A 22,166-nucleotide genomic window follows, 5' to 3' on the forward strand; every position below is an offset into this window, starting at 1 on the left:
ATGGATTTGAAGGCGGTGGGATATGATGATAGAGACTGGATTAATCTTGCTCAGGATAGGGACCAATGGCGGGCTTATGTGAGGGCGGCAATGAACCTCCGGGTTCCTTAAAAGCCAGTAAGTAAGTAAGTAAGTAAGTAAGTAAGTAAGTAAGTAAGTAAGTAAGTAAGTAAGTCAGTAAGTAAGTAAGTAAGTTGTCTTTTACCTGACTACCCATTCCATTCTCCCCTGCGGTGGCTGAGGCGCTCCGGGTTCGAGACCCGGTTAGTGACACTTGTGGCGTCGGACAAGGTAGTAGTTGGGGTTTTTCTCGGGATTCTCCCGTAGTCCCATATTAGGCATCTGCATTTTGCCATTGAACTTCAGTGAAGTCAGCCGGAATACGCCTAGTTTGAGGATTAGCGCAACAGATCGTGAAAGGTCACAGTGCCCCCTCCCGGAAATTCCATTCCAATTCCATTACATGCCCATTCTGTTTCTCCATGACGTATTTGTAAACATCGCTTCGGTTAGGTTGGAACGCAGTCTGATATTGAACCCAATTGATATGAGACCTGTGTTTAGAAGAGACTTCATGTCGAGTTGCAGTTAACTTGCGATAAGTGTCTAAAAAGTCTGCAGTTTAAACATTTATATCAGCTCCTGGCCTAAACGCCACTTCTCTCACCTCGTTAACATCGTCCCACTCAAGAGACTTAATAAAATTTTGTAACTATAAGGGGGGGAGACTGAAAACACGTGAATTACAGTACAGAGCTGACAAAATAGCTTGCGACGCCGACGCGTGTCATCGTTTCTGCGAAGCTTGAACGAGTGTGATTCCCGCCACACACGTGTGTGCCATCCATGCACAATGAATTTTCATTCACTAACCTGCTCTTATTGTAAGTGTATTATTAAATTAATACATTACCACCTGCCAGTGAATAAGCATAAATTATTGCACAATGTTATTTTAATGGATAATACCTTCACCACAAACATTTTAACAATGCTGATCGCATTCCTAACAAAGACGAACTCATTAGCCGCCAATTTCGCTGCCAATAATTCGATGAGCTCTGACGTTACACAATTTGTTTTTTCTATATTGCAACAATCTTCTATCCGAAACATAAATAAAAGCAGGTCCTCCCAAAATGTGTAACCTCTCTTTTTAAGCTACCGCTATATCTATTTGAAATATATATTAAATTACTACATATGTATTTAAAGAAGAAGGTGAGTAGATTAGGTTTGAGATGATTAAGGGAGGAAATTGGAGTAATGAATTTAAATGTAATTTCTAAAATCTTAAAAGAGAGGTGTAATGAAACTACGAGACAGGAATTATATTAAAATATCAACGAAGTGAGAACATTAAGTAATTATAAGGATATTAAAACGTCATGGGAACAAGAAGAACATGTCCGAATAAATAATGGGAGAGTGAGGATAGGCTTAGCTTGGTGGAGACTAGGAATATGGAAATTGAAGAACAGAAGGGGTACCATAGAAAAGGATATCTGCCCCCTTTGCAGCATAGGAGAAGACGCGTTTCATATTTTATGTTTCATGTTTTAAAATGCAACACTGTTACAGTATTTAATCATAATAGTAATTTAGGCCCAAGAATATATAACAAATTTATATTTAAATATCCTAATCTTGTCAATTCCAATAGTTCTAGTATTAAATTTAAAAAGTTAAGTATGGATTTTATAAAAATTGAAAAATTGTAAATTTATATACTATAATTGCACAGTAGACATAAGACAAATTGTATTGTATAATTATTAATTTCAATTCAGGAATCCCTCCCTGAGCACGAGTTCTACTCTTTCAGGGGTGAGCTAAAGTTTTTCTGTATATATTATATTTTATGTTACAATTATTAGCAAAATAATAAATGAATAAATAAATAAATAAATAAATAAATAAATAAATAAATAAATAAATAAATAAATGTATTATTAGAATGTCAATAAACAGACAATACGAGGAAAAAGAGGATAAATAAGAAATTTTTGAATACGAATAGATATGTAGCATATAAGAAAATATGCAATATAACTAATATAAGAGAGTTAAATAAATTGGACAAATTTTTAATGATAGTGAAGATGAAATGGGAAGAGAAAGTTAAAAGTAATGGTGTATTAAATTGATCTTGTAGTGTGTATGTGTGTGTTTTTTGTTTTGTTTTTGTTTATTGTTTTTAGTTGTGAGACTTGGCATAGGTGATTAAAATTGTAAACTAAGACAGATCTGGGGTAATATAGAATTGTAACAGGTCTGTCTTACAGATATATGAATTGCTTCATAAAGAAAGGGAATCAGTCACATTTTTTTTCGAAATTGAGTTAACATTGAATTTCCCATCTTGAATGTTCAACACATTGTTTTATGAAGAAAGGAAGCCAGTTCAACGTTTCCTTCATTGTTATATTGTGATCGGAATGTGAGCGTTTTGTAAAGGAAGGGCATCGTTCCGGACAGTTTTTCTTCATTTCCCACAACTTAGCTAAAATGGACTGATGCCCTTTCTTTATCAAGCAATTCATATGATAGATGAATAAATATATCATATCACATCATATCATACTACATATGTGTGAGGCTACCAATGTGGTCCAGTAGTAATCGGTCGTGAGGTTGATTCTCACTTGGCACAGGTTGGATTTCTTTCCAACTGTAATGCGAATTTCATTCCCAGGACAATTCATCGGACTAACACATCAAATTATCACCCTCTATCACTAATTATTTAATGTACGCTGTATAATACCACACTTCCCACAGCGTGGTTAAATAACTGACTGAAAAGTGAGATAATTTCACTATATGAAACACGAAGTCCTTTCATGTTTACAATAGATAACCGCACTTTTCATACCCGAATACCCTTCACTATACAATGAAGAATAGTATGATGTTATAACATTACCTAGTAGTTTATCAGCAATCACTTAATTTAACCGATATGTAAATATTAATTATTTAACACTATAATATAAATTTCAAAGAGAGGATTAAAGTGCTATTATATTACTCCATGCCACTGATAAATCACGAAGTGCTTTGTACTGTTTTAGTCGTTTAATAGGGCCTAGTGCTAACCGTAGTGTGTGCAATAATTAATACGGTCATATGCGAGCCTTTTACAATGTGCTGGAAATTCTGTCATGGACCCAAGTTCGTAACCGAAGGGAGTAATCATATATATATATATATATATATATATATATATATATATATATATATATATATACTACAACTAGCAACTCTTTCTGTTTGTGATGTTGTTAGTATCGTTTGCCTTTGAAGATGCTGGCAACGTTCATGAAACTAAAGTTACTAGGTAGTGTTGTTTGAAATTTGAATGTAATTAATAATATTAATAGTAAACATATTACCAAATATTGTAGCAATAATTAATAAATAAACAGCATATATTTTAAAGCGGTATTCAGTTCTTAGAATCTTACTAATCATTTCATAAAGTCAAACAAAATGAAATTTAGGTTAGGTCTCACGAATCGTAAACTGTTTAGAGAAACCAATTAATTTCATGTTGCCAAATCGGAAGATGCAAAAAGGGGACATGTTATAAAAACAAATTTTACAGGAAACAGTAAAAATTCCTGCAAATCATGTTACGTACGTATAAATAAAAATGAAGTTACTTGTGCCAGTCTGTATTCACAATACAACCCTAAAGGTAGGAACAGAGGTGCTTCATAAAAATCCAAGTTTCAAGAGAAAAACATGCAACTCAGTGCTTTAGGGCATTACAAGAAGCCTGTAGGAGAGAAGTCCTACCATACTGAACTATTACAAGTTGAGTGGAAGCGAGGTATTCGCTTCCAATCAAGAGTTAACATCCGAAGAGCTACTTTGGTCCAAGGTTATATAATAAAATAATTGAAAAATACCAAAATTTGGAAAATTTTAGTATCAGAAATTTAAAAAGTAGCGTTAGGAACTTAATTTTTAAAGAATACATATTGATTTAATATGTATTTGTATGAGATAAATTGTTAAAATTGAAATTGTATTTTTAAAGTTAATTTATTCCTATAATTTTTTTCTCCTTGACCCACTTTGTGTCAAATAATTATCTTTGTTTGTGTTAAGTATGTGTTTCGATAACTCCCTGAGCACGAGTGTTTACTCCTTCAGGGAAGAATTAAGTCTGTATTTTCGTACATGTTACTTTACTAACAATAAACAGCAATATCCAGTAATGCTGCTTCCGTCGTCTTCCAAGAATTTGGCAACGTATTGTTGACATGGCAGGATACTATATTTGATGTATGTAATGTCAAAAGTAGCCTAAATAAATGTAATGTTAAACAGTAACTATGTCACCATTATTTTTGAATGCCCTAGTACAGCAATGCTGATATAACAAGTTCCTTGATTTTTTTTTGCTTAATACGACTTCCTCTTCTACGTGCAGAAAGGCATCATGACAATGGATGGCAAGAACAGAAACTTCTCCTAGGTAGTAGTGGAGAATTACTTCAAAGATATCTCTTAGAGGAAACCTTCCGAAGCATACTTTTGTCTACCAAAAATGTTACTTTATCTCAAGAAATTTGAACCCAGAAATGGGCAAATTTAGAGATGTTAATATATGTAGAAATTGAATTACAATGTTGTAAATAGAGTTGTAGTTATTTACTCGTACATCCGAATTTTGTCTCGAACAATTATGGAAAGAAACCATTTCAATTTAGTAAAATCTAATCACACTAACGTATCCAGAAATACAGAACAAATCGATATGAGGCGGACGCAGTTGCTAGAGTAGTCTTTCAGGATAACAATTCATGGTTGTATCCGTATACGATAACGAAAGGCCAGTAGTTCCGTGCAGCCTAGTCCCAAGAATAACAACGAAACGGTAATGAATTCTGTCGTCCCGGAAGAATAATACACGGATGTTGAGGGAAGTCAGTCTGCGCGCTACAATAACATGGAATCGATTTTGTAGTCCGCTCTTACAATTTAAATGGAGATGAAAATGGAGCCAGGATAACTCGTGGATCTTCCTCTTCCTTAGGTTCACACAACAGGCAGTCCATCAGCCGCAGAATTTACCTGATATCGGACGAAACATTTACCCGATACACTTAATGAGACATAAAGGAGAGAAACTGCCAATGTACATTCATAGCCATGCTTTCCTGACCTTAATCCTTCTAAAAGAAATAGCTGGGATCACGGGGGAACATTCATTTCAAAGCACAGTTAAAGAATGGTATTCATGACTCTCCAATCTTATGTTATGTCCAAATTTTCTTGATCCCCAGTAAATTATTCACATATGAACTGACGTCAAGTCCGTAAATTTATAGGACCAGTTGCAACCATATCCATTGAATCATATAATTATAAATAAGTGTATTTATTGAATGTCCACTACTAGAAATATCCAACATTACTTAATACTGAATTTAAACATGAATGATAAAAACTACCGTATGAAAGGGTGGATGAAAAAAGACTGGAGATTTTCGAAAGAAAGATTCTGCGAAGGATCTATGGCCCAACATTTGAGGAAGGTCTCTGGAGGAGGAGATGCAACTATGAATTATATAGACTTCTAGGAGAGCCAAATATAATCAATACAGTTAAAACTAGCAGATTGAGGTGGGCAGGACATGTAATACGCATGGACCCAAGTGAACCTTGCAAAAAAATTGTAATAACAAATCCGGGAGGTCAGAGAAGACGAGGTCGACCGCACTTGCGATGGATTGATGAAGTGGAAGAGGATGCCAGAAAGTTGGGGTGCAAGAACTGGAAGGCTGCTACACAAGATAGAGACGGATGGCGACAATACTAAGGGAGGCCCAGGCCCACCAAGGGCTGTAGCGCCAATGATGATGATGATGATGATGATGATGATGATGATGATGATGATATGAAAGGGTGAGAATGATGTAGTCCTAAGCCACACAGACAAAATTTTACAGGGGAAAGTGTTAAAGGTTTAGGGCCGTATTCATAGACATTCTTAGCGCGGGCTTCCGGTGGATGATCAGCGAACTAACGTTTTTCGTATTCATTAACCAGTGTTAGAGATATGAATTGATATGAATCCTGTACAAGCAACCAGTCGATATCCTGGGCTAGTTTAGCACGTTCGTAGCGCGGGCTAGCGAAATGTCTATGAATAGCACTCTGAGAGTCCAAAGCTGTTAAGTGCGGTATCATAATTTCTTCGGGGAATACTTTAGGTTATTTGTTGAGTAATTTTTGTAATATTTTACTAGTAGCTTCCTCATATGTGTAAGAAATGACCTCGCATAAAAAAATTTTTGTTAAAAGTGTGACTTTGGACTATCTTATTCTTTAAACCAACTTAACCGTCGTCGTACAACAGTGATGTCAAAGCAAGCGCATTTTTCTGACCTTGACGCCGTGCGCGGGCATCAAGCGCTAGGTATGGAATGGGCAAGGATTATGTATATGAATAAGGACCCTATTAGATTAAGAAAACAGTGGTGTACAAACTTCAAACAGAACGTGAAATTTTATATTGTTATTTTATATGGCTATTTGCTGCTTGATATGTCTATATTGTCTGTAAAACAAAATACTAACATCAGTTTATTAATTTTGCAGTTTATAACATAATAAAGACTTAAGAAGGAATATTCACATCAATTTCATAGTAGTAAAACTATACCATATTAAGTGAATGAGACATTCATAAAGAAAGTGATATCCCAAAGAAAGAGATTAACTATGACATGGTAAATTGGAATTGATATTGATGGTATCTTTAGCCTTATAAAAGTAATCAATAAACTAATCAAAACAATATTTCAGTACAAAGCAAAGTTACCTAGGTATATGTTTCAACTGTAACTAATATTACATAACAAAACCCTTATCGCATTATGCTTTTAAGGTGATATTGATGAGCAACTTCCTATCATCAAAATATTGAATTATTTCTCGAAATATGCTGAGGCTATAGAGTTGACGTTTTTACAACACATGTGCACATATCTTTGTTTATGATGTAATACTAGTTCCATTGTTATTTCATTTTCTTATAAACATTTTCCATGTGAATATTTTCAAAATTTCAATACGTATCTTCAGTAATACGTATTTACGATATATTAGATTTACAAAAACATTACTTCAGTACCTGTAAGGTAACTAATAATAAACATAACTGAAAATTTCACCTTTCTGTAAAAAGTTGAGAAAATACTGCTTTTGAATAAAAAGGAAATTCGTGAAAAATGAGTATTAAAATTGAAACTTAAATTCTTATAATGCACTTATACTTCTCAGACAAATCTAAAAATTAACATGGATGTAGTTTTAATAAGCTCTCTTTCCTTTATCCTTTAAATCAGTGCTGGCCATTCCTATATATAGCTCGACCAAGTGGTATATACTACCACTCTCGTCTGTCTCTTTACTTTCCGCTGTAAAGCGCTCAGGCTCTCCTGAGCTCTAAAGCGCGCTCTTGCCCAGATGGGCATCAGTTGACATGACTGTCGTACACCATATCATTATTCTTGCTGCTATAGTAATACTGGAAAGTCTATTATCTTTGGCGAGTAATTTTATAGACTTAATAGAAGATATAGCGGCCACTTGGAAAATAAATTACTCCTATTCTTCATCCTGCAGATGCGACCATTTTCATGGGAACTTTCGTATGATATACTAACGTGTGTACACAGCACACAACCGACCTATATATTTCTCTCCTCGCTAATGCAAATCCCACATCTTCTGAAAAGATTTCTAGACACACTCTGGATTTCATCTATATTGATACAATTGGACCCAGGCAGAAGATCCGTTTGATTCAAATTATGAACGATTTTTAGGCTATAAGGCTTAAGGTGAATATAGGTTAAATGGGTCCGACTTCTTGCTTATCAAGTAATGTGTAGTCTTAATTATTAACTATGTCACATTTATTGATTGGATTAAGGTTTTCGGCAATTATTTGCCATCATCAGATCATCATAAGTGTCATACTATACATACTGAATACTGATTACGAAAATTAAGTAGAATAAAGCAGTATTCGGACAAACAGACATGGTTCTACTTGACTAGATAGATGTTACATTATAATTAGTCGTACACTGACTCAATTGTTTACATGAAAATATAAGGCTTAAGTTTAACAATATCATCGCTTTTAACAATACAGTCGCTTTCTAAGCTGGTCTTGAGTACTTCTGCTGTTGAGCTAACTTCCTTAACAATATCATGGGAGAATGTTCTAGCCAATACCTTATGTCTTTGAGTTTTTGCTCAGTTAAAACGCGATTTAAATCTTTACGCTTTCTGTTCTTATTTGAAATAAGCAGATTTCTCCCATTTTTTCACTAATTTCCGGATTGCTAAATCAGTTGGTTGTTGAACGCTAGATATTTCCGTGGAGATAAACAGGAAACTTTTTGTACTCTACAGTATGTCGGTAATTTACGTAACAGAATGAATATTCGCTATTCTGATATATATTGAAAGGGGAACTCACTAGGTAGAACTTAAATGGGAGGGATTCAATCCGGCATCGGAACTTGAATCCGGTGTGGCTTAGAGGATAAAGCGCCAGCACGTAAAGCGGAAACCCAGATTCGAGTACCGGTACCGGAGAGAATTTTTCTCCGTTCTACCGATTCTTCACCGTATGGAAACGCATAGTTACTGCACTGAAACTCCATATGTACTTCGGTACATCATAGTAATCTGACAAAGTGCAAGTAATCATTTTGTGATTCAAGACGGCGCCATGTTCCCACGGACCCCGGCCACTTAATTACTCGTATTGAGTGCACCGCTGTACTTGTGGTTGGACAATGTGTTTACTGTCACACATACTGTGACACGGTACACGAGGGTAGGCCAATAAAGGGGAACACAGTAGGTAAAACTTAAAATGAGAGGGATTCAATCCGGCATCGGAGCTAGAATCCGCTGTGGCGTAGTGGATAAAGCGTCAACAAGTAAAGCTGGAAACCCGGGTTCGAGTCCCGGTAACGGAGAGAATTTTTCTCCGTTCTACCGATTCTTCGCCATCTGGAAACGCAGAATTGCTACACTAAAACGCCGTATGTACTTCGGTACATCATAGTAATATAAAGTATATAATGAATTGCCACGAATTAAACTCAACTGAGCTGAATGGAAGTGAACTATATATTGGTCCTCTAACCTCGACGTCTATTGAGCCTGATTATTTGCCCATACTACGCAACATAGAGCCTTTTCACGTTCGATTCAGAGGCAATGCAGACACTATTTCTTTGACAGTCGCGTTTGATCTGTAAAGGATAATATATAGAAAATTAGTGAGATCGGATGGAGTCGAAATTCAAATTATAAGAGCGTCTACAAAAGGTATATCTGTCATGAATGAAATTGTGGCACCGGATACAAAAATTGTGAGGTCCACATTACATGGATGTAAATTTTGACATCAAATACATATCATATCATATCTGTAAAGCCGACAAAGGCCGACAGCGTTAACCTAAGCGGAATCTGTTCCATGATGAAGACTCTGTACAAAAATGTTAAAAATGCAGTAACACTTTTGGGTATACAAAAAAAAAAAATAATGGACGTAATAATATGTAGTGAAGGAAGGTACAACAGGTATGTACTTCTTTTGAGTGTAATGCATGAGGTCAATAGATTGCATTAAGCTAAATAAATATGAATAATGAAATCCAGTGCACGTAATATATGTGGACATTCGTTTGCTATGAATATATGTTTTTGTGGAATTTAATATCTGGGACAAAGTACAGTGAATGTAACTTATGTCTTTTGTTTACTTTTTTAATTTGTAGCTATGCTCTTTGAATACATCATAATGAAACCTCTTGTCTTTCTCTGTATAATTAAGTCGTCCATTGCTATGAGAGTAAAGAGAAACGGGGGCACAGATGAAAGCTAGAATAAGAAGAATAGAAGAAGAAGAAGAAAAAAAAGAAGAAGGAACGTGGGAGAAAATCGAGCTAACAACAGTACGAAAGGTATAGATGAAAAAATGAAGAAAATGAATGACGCAAAGCAGAAGAGACGAAATAATAATAAAATGAAATAAAACTAAGAAGTGAAATATAGATTGATGAAATATACGGTATAAGAGAAAATGGAAATGAGAAGTAAATAAATGATTTGAGAAAGAATATGAAATGTGTAAGAAAGAATGGACAATGAGAAACAAATAAATAAAACGGAAAAGAACAAATTGAGGAGGAATTGCAGGAAAACGAGAATGAAACAAATGAAACAAGAAAGAGGCCAACTGACTGCTTAAGGAAGAAATGAAGTCATAAAGGAACAAACAGAAGGGAAAAGAAAGATATCGAAGGAGAAAGACAGAAAGGAAGAAGAAATAAATGAAGAGAGGTAAAGAAATAAAAGAAAGTTAGGAAGAACGATACGGAAGAAAATGAAAGTAGGAATAAATATATTACAGAAAAACGTAAAAAAGGGAAAATAATAATAATAATCCTTGCCGCTACAGCCCGTGAAGGGCCTAGACCAACCAGCCGGCCGCTTGTCTCACGCCCACCTGCCGTAACAGAGGTGGACGATCATCCAACCAGAATGGAGGTATCGTGTGGTTAGCACGATGGTCCTCCCAGCCGTTATAGCTGGCATTCGCAACCGGATTTCGCTACCTATCGTAGCTCCCCAAGTGCATCACGATGCTGGATCGGCACGGGTCCCATACACTGGCCGAAATTTCATGAGAAAATTTCTTCCTCCATGAGGACTCGAACTAGCTCGCATTCCGTAACGCGAGTCCTAGGCAGGATGCAAAAAAGGGAAAATGAGAAATTAATGAGGAGAGTAATAAGGAAATGAAGTAAATCAAGTAAAAAAAATAAAAAGAGGTTGAGAAAGAGAAATAGAAATAAGTAAAAGAAAGAAGGAACAACGGGACAAAATTTAGAGCGAAATAAATTAAGTGAGAAGTAAGTAAGAGACATGTTATTGAAGTAAAGATGAAATAAATGAAATACCTTAAAAAGAATCAAATAGAAATCAGTGAAATAGGAAAGAAATAAGTTAAATAATGAACAAGTAAATTAAAGAATGAAATAATTGAAATAATGAATCACGAAAAGAATAGAAATATATGACGTAAAAGGAAACAAATTAATTATAAAAAAAAAAATAAATGAAGTGATGAGAAACCAAGGAAAAACACAAAAAAGTATGTAAGAAGAAAGGAGGAAAGCATTAATGTCATACTGACGTAAATGTTACATTTACGTATATGATTAGTTTTTGTGTTGCTAAAGGAAACAACTTCATTTTTAAGAGTTATGCTGCACGAGAGACATCTCCATCCAGAATATCCAATGGGACTCGGACGATAAATGTGAAAGTTACCGAGACTGCAAACTTTATTAACGAATTTGTTCTACCCTGGGGGAGAGGAAGAGACGCACAGAAAGACCCATGTCCTAATGTGCCTAACCCCACATTTCAAAGATTTAAAGTCGAATAGTTTAAGTTAAGTATTTTTTCAAACAGAATAGAAACTTTTCTCTAAAGCTTTACGAGCATACGGCGTGAAGGAAACTGTCTGTCTTATCTAGAAACATTTTTCTTCATTCACAGTAACTTCGACCTTTCCGTCTGAAACTTTAATAGATCACATTTATTGTAACAAATGTGGGATTTAGAGAAATACCTGCAGTACAACTTCCCAAAGGGAAAGTGTGTGCGTATTTATCTTCTGTTGTCTAAAGCGGTGACATTGTGCCAAGCCGACCAATGCATTTGGAGTTGACAAGAAATGTTTTGTTAAAAAATAACAAAAGATTTACAGTAATCCGATTATTGCGTCTTACGTCTTTGTTTCATTATTTTGTATTCTATTACCTTTTTATCATTGGGATATAGGTTTATACTGTATAGTATTTTTATTGTGTTTCATTTTTAGTAATAAAAGATATCATTGAGTTGTTTATTACTCAATGCTCATCGCTTATTAATTTATAAGCATATTACTCAACACTGAACAGATGGTAGCACGCGTACGCTTTGGAATATGCAGCATCTATACTGTTTTCGCTGTAAGAAAATTCCTTATGTAAACATGAGCACGTTGCTGTCATACCCGTGATTGGCTTCCAGTCGAAACACTCACATGACACAGGAAAATATAGTTCGTATTTGGAAACCACAATCTTGTATTATCTGAAAATTAAAAATTGAATTCTAGTTGTTAAATGCTATAAAACATATAACTTCACTCATATGTAAAACGCTATGCAAAATAAAAGCTACTTTTATATTTTGTTATGTAGTATGAAGGCGGATGAGTACCAACAGTAATACCGAGGTAGTCTGTTCTTGTAATAAGCTGGCGTCACTCGGGATCGTAGTTGTTCACGTAAGCACGTGGTACTGAAGTATGGCTTCTACATCCTCAACTGTCCATTGTGAAGACATAAGACATAAAAATAATTTAATTGCAGTAATTATAAAGTAAATGTTTCCTAAGCAAACGAATGCATAGTAGTGAGGGTAGGCCTACTTGACAAGTAACGGGAAATGTTTAACATGAAACAGAATGTACAACAGTAGGCGGGAACACGTACTGAGAATCTATGGCGCCAAATAGCGGCCAATGAAGCCTCACTTCAGTCACGTGCTATTGTTTACATTACGATTTTTCTTACAGCGAAAAGATTATAGTGTAGACTTCTTGAACTTCGTGTTACGCTAAAATGCGACATTTTCCCTCAACTGTATCTCGAAGAAAGACATATTCAAATCAAAGTCTGTAAAATAATATTTAGTACAGAAACTAAACAGCTTTTGACAAAACAGTAGTAGTAGAAATAATAATAATAATAATAATAATAATAATAATAATAATAATAATTCCGTGTAATTCACATTGAATGTTCGCAAGCCGAAAACCAGATTACCAAAATGAAATGAACACCAAACATTAGAGTGTAAACAATAGATACACTCAAATATAATATCTACTGTAGATCAGGTGTAGTCAGCCATTAAGAATGTATTTTTGAACAGTATATACATCATAATCGCCAGCAGTTAGCACACCTGAACTATTCACACTGCAGATTAATATGCATGAGTTGAATGGATAACAATAGGCCTATAGGTACCGTACTCTGTTTCGCTTGAGGACCATTTGTACTTCCATGCATTGTTCAAGTTGTTATTTTTTTAACTGGTTGTTTTATGCTGTTCAGTAACTGTTTGCATTAACAGTACCGGTAAACTGCCACTCTACTTATATGACTTATGTTTCAATACACACGAAAAGTGCGTTTCGGTTATGAAATTACATTAAACACTACGCAAAGAATATAAATCTTATTCAAAGTAGATAATTTTTCTTCTTCTGGTATGATGCAACAGCCCATGACTAGCATTAGCTTCCTTAATGCGTCGCCTCCAGAAATCCTTTCATTCGCTTTCGTTCTCCTTGCCTTGACCTGGACTGTATTTTATAATTCTTCCTCTCTCCACTACTTTTTACAGATCTTATTCACGTAAAATGAGGTTTGAAGCAAAGAGATGGATTGGCTCAAGTTATCTTTAATCGTATACATGATTAAGTTATTATGAAAATTGCCAGTAGACACAAATGCTACGTTATATTATAAATCGTATCAACTCTTAAGTTACGCGAATGGATGCAGTTATAATGGGTAGAATAAAGGTAACCATCAACAAAGTATGAACAGAGCAAGAAACTTAAGTCAAATTGATTTTACTAGAAATTAATATAAAAAATTGTTTAGATTTCATCTAGTAAACAAATTCAAGCACAAACATTTCAGTTTAGTAATACACAGGGTGATTCACGAGGAAAGGTAAAAAATTTAGGATATGATATCTTAGGCCATTTTGAGTGAAAAAGTTCATATGAACATAGGTCCGTTTTCGAACGATGGCGGAGCTAGATGCATTTTTTTGGTAAAACGTCTCGCCCCAATGTGAATCAGACGTTACCATACGCTGCTGACTTGAGAACTTGAGACAAGGTCACCGACCGCAATGAATGATGTAACATTGGAATCTGCATTGTGAGCGATGTAGATAAGAGAAAGAAACCGGGTCGTGGGGCATTACAAATGTCCAATCGCCTGCCCTTGTCTGATGTAATGACACAGAACCCGCAGATAATACAAATAGCCTACACTATCACTTATCAATTCTCAGCAGTTCAGTCAGCTACCTACTGTACAGTAGTTATACAGGTACAGTTATCGGAAGTGTTAAGTTGTGTTTTTCAAGATGCCTTATAAATTTTCGACTACAGAATACGCCGATATTATGTATGTTTATGGTTTGTGCGATGGAAGTTCCCTGCGTGCCGTCTCTGAATATGAACGACGCTTTCCGAACAGAAGGATACCATATCGAAGAGTACTTACTGTCTATGGGGTTAGATGAAAGACTTGGTATAGCAAAGGAACGGGGAAACAAGAGAGGTGCTAATCGACCGTATTTCGGATGCGGCATAAAGACGGACACGTACAACTCTCCTGAGCGATGAGCGCGATTCACGACCGAGCGCAATAGTGCACTGGAGCAGAAGGAGGTACCTTTGAAAATGTGCGAAAACATCGCTTCCCGACTTCTACAATATTAGGTATGTATGCATGCGTGAATATAAACTTTAAATTTGTCCGTTATCTGTCTCTAAATGCGAGTTAGTACAGTGAAATCTCAGAAGTTTTTGTGAAGTCAAAGAGCCATATCTCCGTATCCGTTCGAAAACGGCCCATATTCATATGAAATTTTTTACTCAGAATGACTTCAGAACTCACATCCTAAATTTTTCACCTTTCCTCGTGAATCACCCTGTATATTAGGCCCTATTGTTTATAACTTAATTTATTTACGTTCTACCTTAAATAAAGGCAACGATAAATTGGTAAAAGTCAAGAGGAGAATATTGGTAACCTACAGGCTAATAATATGCTATGTCCACAAGGAAAGTAAAGTGACCATTCATGAAACAATTTTGAAGCCACTTCCTTCTTATCATTCCGAAACTTGGAAAATGACAGAAGTAAATGTTGGTTAATTTTTAAAGGAAGATTTTACGAAAGATTTCTTTAAACAAAATTGATACAGACAGATGCAGAATTAGATATAACCAACAAATTTACAGCGTGCATAAAAAATGATAGTTACAACATTTATTAAGGTCGAAAACTTACAATGGATTGACTATTAAATTAGAGTGGCTGAAGTTTCAATAACCATAAGGTATTTCAGCAAATGTTGCATGATTAAACAAGAATAGGGAAACGTAAGACAACTGATGCGATGAACTTTCCCACAGATTTTTGAAATAGAAATTCCTATTGGCGTGAAGAATCAGAATGTTTTCATTTGTTTTATTGTTCTCTTGTTTCTGAATCTAAATGACTGATACACGTTTCCTCCATAAATATAAAATACGATATTAAAAGTTACAAGAATCCACTTGAAAATAGTGGCAAATCGATTTGGAAATTATTACTCTCAATCGTTTCTCATCAGCATTCAGGTATTTAGGAACTCATTTAAAATATAATTTTCTCATACCAAAATCACAAAGTACAATGTAAGAGACACGTTCATAGAATATTTTGGAAGTCTCTAATGTGAATTTGGGTCCAATTTATAGATCGTATGAAACATACCATCCACGACATCGATATATTCTGGAGTGGTTACAGAAACAATGTCTTCTAACATGGTGTTCGTCTATGATCTCCGTTCTTCCTCTCTTAAATTCGGCAACTAAAATTATATGGTAGCGTACGAAGGGTAATGATTCCTTAATGCATTCACCATATCCGCTAAAATTTTCTTCCCGGATAATCCTTTCAATAAAAGGCAATCTTTCACCGAACGATGTTATATATATATATATATAGGAGCATCATTTTATTTTTACTTCAATTTTTATTGTACCTGACAGAACCAAGGGCGTATATGCAGTTAAAGTTCGTCTTACGCCGGTCATAGTAAACAGTATTGAGTTAGTGAGTATAGTACGTACCAGAAATATGGTTTTGTTTTGCAGTGAAGAAAGAGCTTACAATATTGAATCATATTTTCGCACAGATGCTGTGCGTCCGTTTGCTTACGTCGCATCTCGGTTTTCCCCACCTGCTTCTCCTCGCCCCTCTGTAAATGCTAGTGGGTGAGCTGTCTTAGCTCTTTTCCGAAAACATTTTCTGTTAGGAATTGAACAGCTACGTAATATTATACAACTGTTTAAAAGAACGTAAATAAAAGGGCCTCGTTAAGTAGACCTAATTAACTCTCACGTGATTTCCCCCTTTCTACGATCCTGCTAACTAACCAATTGGACGGACAGTAGATAGCATGTCCGAGAAATTTTATCTTTTCGGATCGCGGAGAAGTGAAGATTGAATTTACAGTACGTAAGGTACGTACTCTTTTATAGAGTAGGTACAGGATTATTTCAACGTGACTTATTAGTACGAAGGACGAAACTGTTCCACAGAACGGGGAAGAGGACAGAGGGAAGACCGAGGTCCCGATGGAGCGACTTCTTCAGGAGGAAAGCCGGTAAACAGTGGACAAGAACGGCGACATGCAGAACAACATGGCAGATGTTCGGAAGAAGAGGATAGACCCTACGTGACATCAAACATCTAACTATTATCAGTGCATAACCTCCAGTGACCGAAAATGAACAAACATTAGAGACAGTAAATGAACAATCGTTAAGCATGAGGGTAATAACTTTTTTACCAGTGCAATAGACTCGTCAGAAATAGATCCCCAGGGGAGTATTAAGGAGAGCTCACCCTGCTTGTTGCAGGAGACCCTTGCCCTAATGGGATGTAGTGGGCTTATTTATTTATTTATTTATTTATTTATTTATTTATTTATTTATTTATTTATTTATTTACAATTGGCTACAGTGCGATAATATGCACAAAAGAACTGAACTGAACAGCCCCATTTTAAAAAAAAATGTGTTTAAATATTCATATTATGATTAATTTTCAATTTAAATTCACGCTCTATATTGTACGCTAATGTGCTGTAAACGGTATAATATACACTGCATAATGAATACGTCCGAATGGATAGCTCAGTTCGTGAGAAAAACACTTATTGTTAAAACTCTACTGTATTTATATTAAAGAAAAACCCATGAAAATTATCAGACTCAAAATCGTGATATTTTCTAGGTTACGTAAATGTATTAATTACTTTCCTTCCCTCCTATACCTAGTAAAGTGATTTGTTTGTATTTTACGAAAGTATCATCAAATTCCGGTCATGGAAGGGGATAACAAACAGTGTTTCTGATTCTCAACCCTTAATCCAAAGGTATAGGCAGGTTAATATTAGAAACGTTAGTAAAAAAAAATGATGTCCCGGTATATAACAAAATTGAATTTCAGAGTTTATACAATTTGTTTAAAATTTCGCAAACAAAGAACACACATGGAGTAAAACTTTATTAAACAACATGCTGTTTATTATCTTCTGTTTACGAAGGCCCAATACTACATAGGAGTAACAGTTCGTTTCATAAGCAATGTCTTTTTTTTTTTTTTTTTTGATTTGGTGTTATGTAAGATTGTAATGATTTTCTTTGTGGAATAACTCTTCTCGGGTTCTGAGCGAGGTGAGTTGGATTGTTACTTCCAAGTTTTCGATGACTAGCTCTGCTATCTCCTTCAGGGATTGAAGTGCCGTGTGACCATGGTTACCCGGTATATAAGCGGTCAGTAGGGCTTCCCGCTGCGGTCAGTTAGGAGCTAGTTCCTAATCCCAACCGCCTGCTGTGGGCGAAGCTTGTTGATTATAGGTTTCCATGCTGTAATCGGCTCTAGGTTCCAGTCTCTGTTGAAATTATTGCCATCTAGTTGGATTTCGATGACTTCCATGATGACCGGGTCCCAATAACCCGATGCCTTGTCCAAGACGGCGGTGGCTTCGAAATCTATCTTGTGGCCCGTTTCCAGGCTGTGGTGCGCTAGTTTAGTTGGGCAATGCAATTTACAGAACGTTAATATTATTTGGTGTTATTACCACGTGACAGTCGTCAGTTGTTAATATAAAAAATATAAAATTGGGGGTGATAAAGTTTGAGATTAGAGTCCTTCTGAAGCACTACAAACAAGATTATAAATCTGCTGCCGCGACTCGAAAATTTTGTGAAGACGAGGGCGATGGTATCGTTAGTGAACGTGTAGTACACCGATGATTCTAGCGTTTAAGTAATGGAGGAGATATAGGAATATATCGTCCTGGAAGACCTAAGGTATGTAATATTGAGAATACATGTAGAATTTTGAAGGAAATCCAAAAAGTACTCCATGGCCGTAATAAAAACTTGCTGCTTCAAACCATACGCAATAAGATTCTTAGAAAATCATACAGACATTGTAGATCTGTACCTCATGAACTGACACATGCACAAGCTCAACGCAAAGTTGATATCTGTCGTCAGTTTATCGCTAATCCCATGGATGATAGATTTATCAGGAGAATTGTATATGTAACGAAAATTGGGTATATTACCGCAACACTGATACCTGAAAACAGTGGCTCGATCGCCATCAGCCTGCCAAAGTCTTCGTTAAACAAAATCAGTTATGTCGCAAAGTAATGTTATGTGTGTGGTGGAATTTTGAAAGTGTGATTCACCGTGAGTTCGTTCTAAACAGACGTGCAGTCGATGCCGATCTTCATTCTCAACAGCTAGAACGACTTCATGATGTTTTAAGAGAGATATACCCATCATTAGTTAATCTAAATGGAATTCTCTTGCAACAAGACAATACGAGAATCCATACCGGTCGAACAATGTAAAAAATAAAAACACTGGGAGAAATCGAACTATTACGACACCTGGAATATAGCCCTGATCTTGCTCCTTCAGATTATTATCTGTTTGAATAATGGCACAATTCCTGCGTGAAAGAAATATAAAAAAGCTTGGAATTCTTTGCACCAAAAACCAGAAATTGGTATTGTCGCGTGATAAAACCTCGCTCAAGACCATAGAAACTAATAATCATTATTTAAAGATTATATTAACTTCTTGTCACAATATACTTCAACTAAAATTTTTCTCCAAAACCTAATTATTTATGGGACAGTCTCTGCATGGAGTACCGTCTAAATGCAATTCCACATGTGGATGAAATCGTAACGAAAATGTAATAAATAATAGGCCTATAATGACATTTAGAAAATCAATAGATATTGGAATTCCAATAAAGACAAATCTACAGTACATGCCAAATACGAACAGAAATAAACAAGTATGAAAAATACCGAATAAATGCAGTAGATTTATCCAGCAAGTAATTATCAGACACGCCTCACAGTTATCTTGACAATAGATATCACCCGACACACATATTGTGCAGCTGCTAGAAGTATTGCATATGATCATATCTCTTCAGAAAATAGTAATTTTGAACATCTGCTACGTTGTTAGAAAATTTGCATCTCTGCCAAAACAGCAAACTGGAACATCAGTATGTGCACTTGAAGCAGCTCCGTGTACACAGCGTACTGAATTTTCAAATTATTGGAGAAGCTCTAGATATTTATTGATTTAATAGCTATAAATATTAATGTGCTAACCAACAACGTTTAAGCATTAATAGGTTAGCAGAAGGCATAAATAATGATACAGTAATATATACTTTTTTATTTTGCTCAGTTAATGATGCTTATCAACTGCGAAATGTTATTTGGCGACATGAGACCGAGCATTCGTTATCGAATTACCTGAATTGGAGAAAACCTCGCAAAGACCGAACCAGATACTGATCCGAAGCGGGGTTCCAACCCACGTCCGACAAAAGCTCCAGATCACCAGGAAAATGTTCCTACCACCGAACTACGTCGGTGACTGAACGATAATTTTAATAACCATACTTATAATAATATATTTTCCAAATATTTATCATTATGCAAATTATAAATTTGAAAGCTAAAATATGTATTTATAGTTATGTTAATTTATCTCGTTTATGTACTCGTATGTCTTTTCAGTAATCATTCATGAAAGTAAACTATGAAGAGTGATATCATTTGCAATCTGTTGAAGAACTGTTGAAAACACATAAACACAGTCACATTCTTCTTTGTTTATAGTACTAGATAGTTTGTTGTATGTAGGTCTAAAGTACAGAGCGTTCAATTTAAAGAAGACAACTAAAGCATATGTTAGAAATAATACCCTTCAGTTTCAATGCATTTACCCACACATTTAATCATGTTCATAGCAATTTTATGGAAGCTGAAATGTCTATACCCTGGAATGGATAGCAGCACTGATATTCATCTGTAGCTTCTCGAAGGTGTGTCGATTGTTTTTGTACACAATTATTCTAAGTGTCCCCACAGAAAGTAATCTGAACTGGTAAAATTTTGAGATCTTGGAGACCACAGTCCTTCAGATATGATTCTACCACCAAAATATGTCCTCTGATGTATGGCAGATGACACAGTCTTTCTGTATCCAGAAGTCCCGTTCATTTACTATGAGCTGCTCGACAATATCTTGGTAGGCCTCAGCATTCAAGGCTGTTTCAAAGAATTGTGGCCCAATTTTTCGTCGTCTTGATATGGCACACCAGACGCCAATTTTCAAAAGATGCAGAATAGATTTGATAAACAGATACGGATTATCAGAGCTCCATGTTCGGCAATTTTGGCTACAAACATACCTGTTTAGGTAAAACAAGGCCTAGTCTCTGAAAAACATATGTTCTAAGATGGAAAGGTGACAACGAATGAAGGTCCTAAGTCAATGACAATACTGCACACGTCTAGCTTAGTCGGTTGGTTCAGTTCATGGTAAACTTGCATTTGATATGTACGAAGTTCTAGCATTTTCCTAACTGTAACGTGACTGATACCTAGGGATATGTTTTTTTTTTTTTTTCGCTTAACTTTAAAAAAAGAAAACGTATGAGGATATCTCGTAAGCGACTCCTGAATATCAGCCACATCATCATCGTCCATTAAAATATTCCTCGTCGGGTTATGTTTCCTGTTCAATACCGACTCAGTTGCACGAAATTTCTGCGCCAGCTTCAAAATTGCGCTCTTTTCTGGTGCTTCCTTTCGAAATTTAATGGAAAATTGTGCAAGACACTGGACATAAGAATTTATCATGATATGGTGTTCCACTAGAAAAACACGTTCTTCCACACTGAACCACATGGTTAAATTATTACACTCAGAATAGTCAGAGACAAACAATACAACAGTGTTCAACTGCTAGCTCCTCGCTATATTTATAAAAACAACGAATTATTGGTTGATTACTATTATGACGTGTACATATGGCGTAGGAATAAATACTGCAAACAAAATATAGGCATAAAATAAAGGGAAAGGATTGGTAATCCTGTGATATGAGTAATATTGTGGTAGTTCTTTTTGAGAATTTATTGCAATTTTACTGAGCGAGAGCAAGATCGGTTTTTTTTTGCGTCGACGTATTAAGAGAATGTTCGTGGAAAAGTTGCTGCACAAAACCGGTCCTTCTCTCGCTCAGTAAAATTGTAATACATTTTCAAAAAGAACTATCACAATATTATTTGTATCACAGTATTACCAATCTTTACCATACACATAGTTAAGTTACGCTATGTTATGTACTTTTCAATACCGATCAATTGAACGCATTGTATAAAGAAATGTATGTATCATCTCTGTGACATTCATTATTTTAATTTCCTTATAGTTCTTAGGCCAGTAAAATAAGTAAATCAAATGACTTCAGAAAAGTAGTAATGAATCAGATTAAAAGAATAATATACATAATTTGACAAAAATAGAAAGTATCACGTCATTAATAAAAAGTTGACTTCCGTCTTTCACAAAGTGAGATTCCATGAACAGAACATCATGATTCTGATAGAGAATCGAGTTCTCTGGACACAAGAACTTAACTGCAAAACCTTGACTATGAGATACAGAGCATCATACCTCTTAGATCTAGTATAAGAGCATTTCGCAGAACGACATTTAGATATTTCTAGAGAGCGCTATGTTTCTTTGAGGGAAATTATATTTTGTCAGGAGGGAGATGTGTTTTTAAAGATTCATATACAGGTAGTTTCCGAGGTGGTGTGACAAACTTTCAGGGATGATGGCGAAGGGCACAT

Source organism: Periplaneta americana, chromosome 15 (genome assembly GCF_040183065.1).
Source record: "Periplaneta americana isolate PAMFEO1 chromosome 15, P.americana_PAMFEO1_priV1, whole genome shotgun sequence".
Taxonomy (NCBI): domain Eukaryota; kingdom Metazoa; phylum Arthropoda; class Insecta; order Blattodea; family Blattidae; genus Periplaneta; species Periplaneta americana.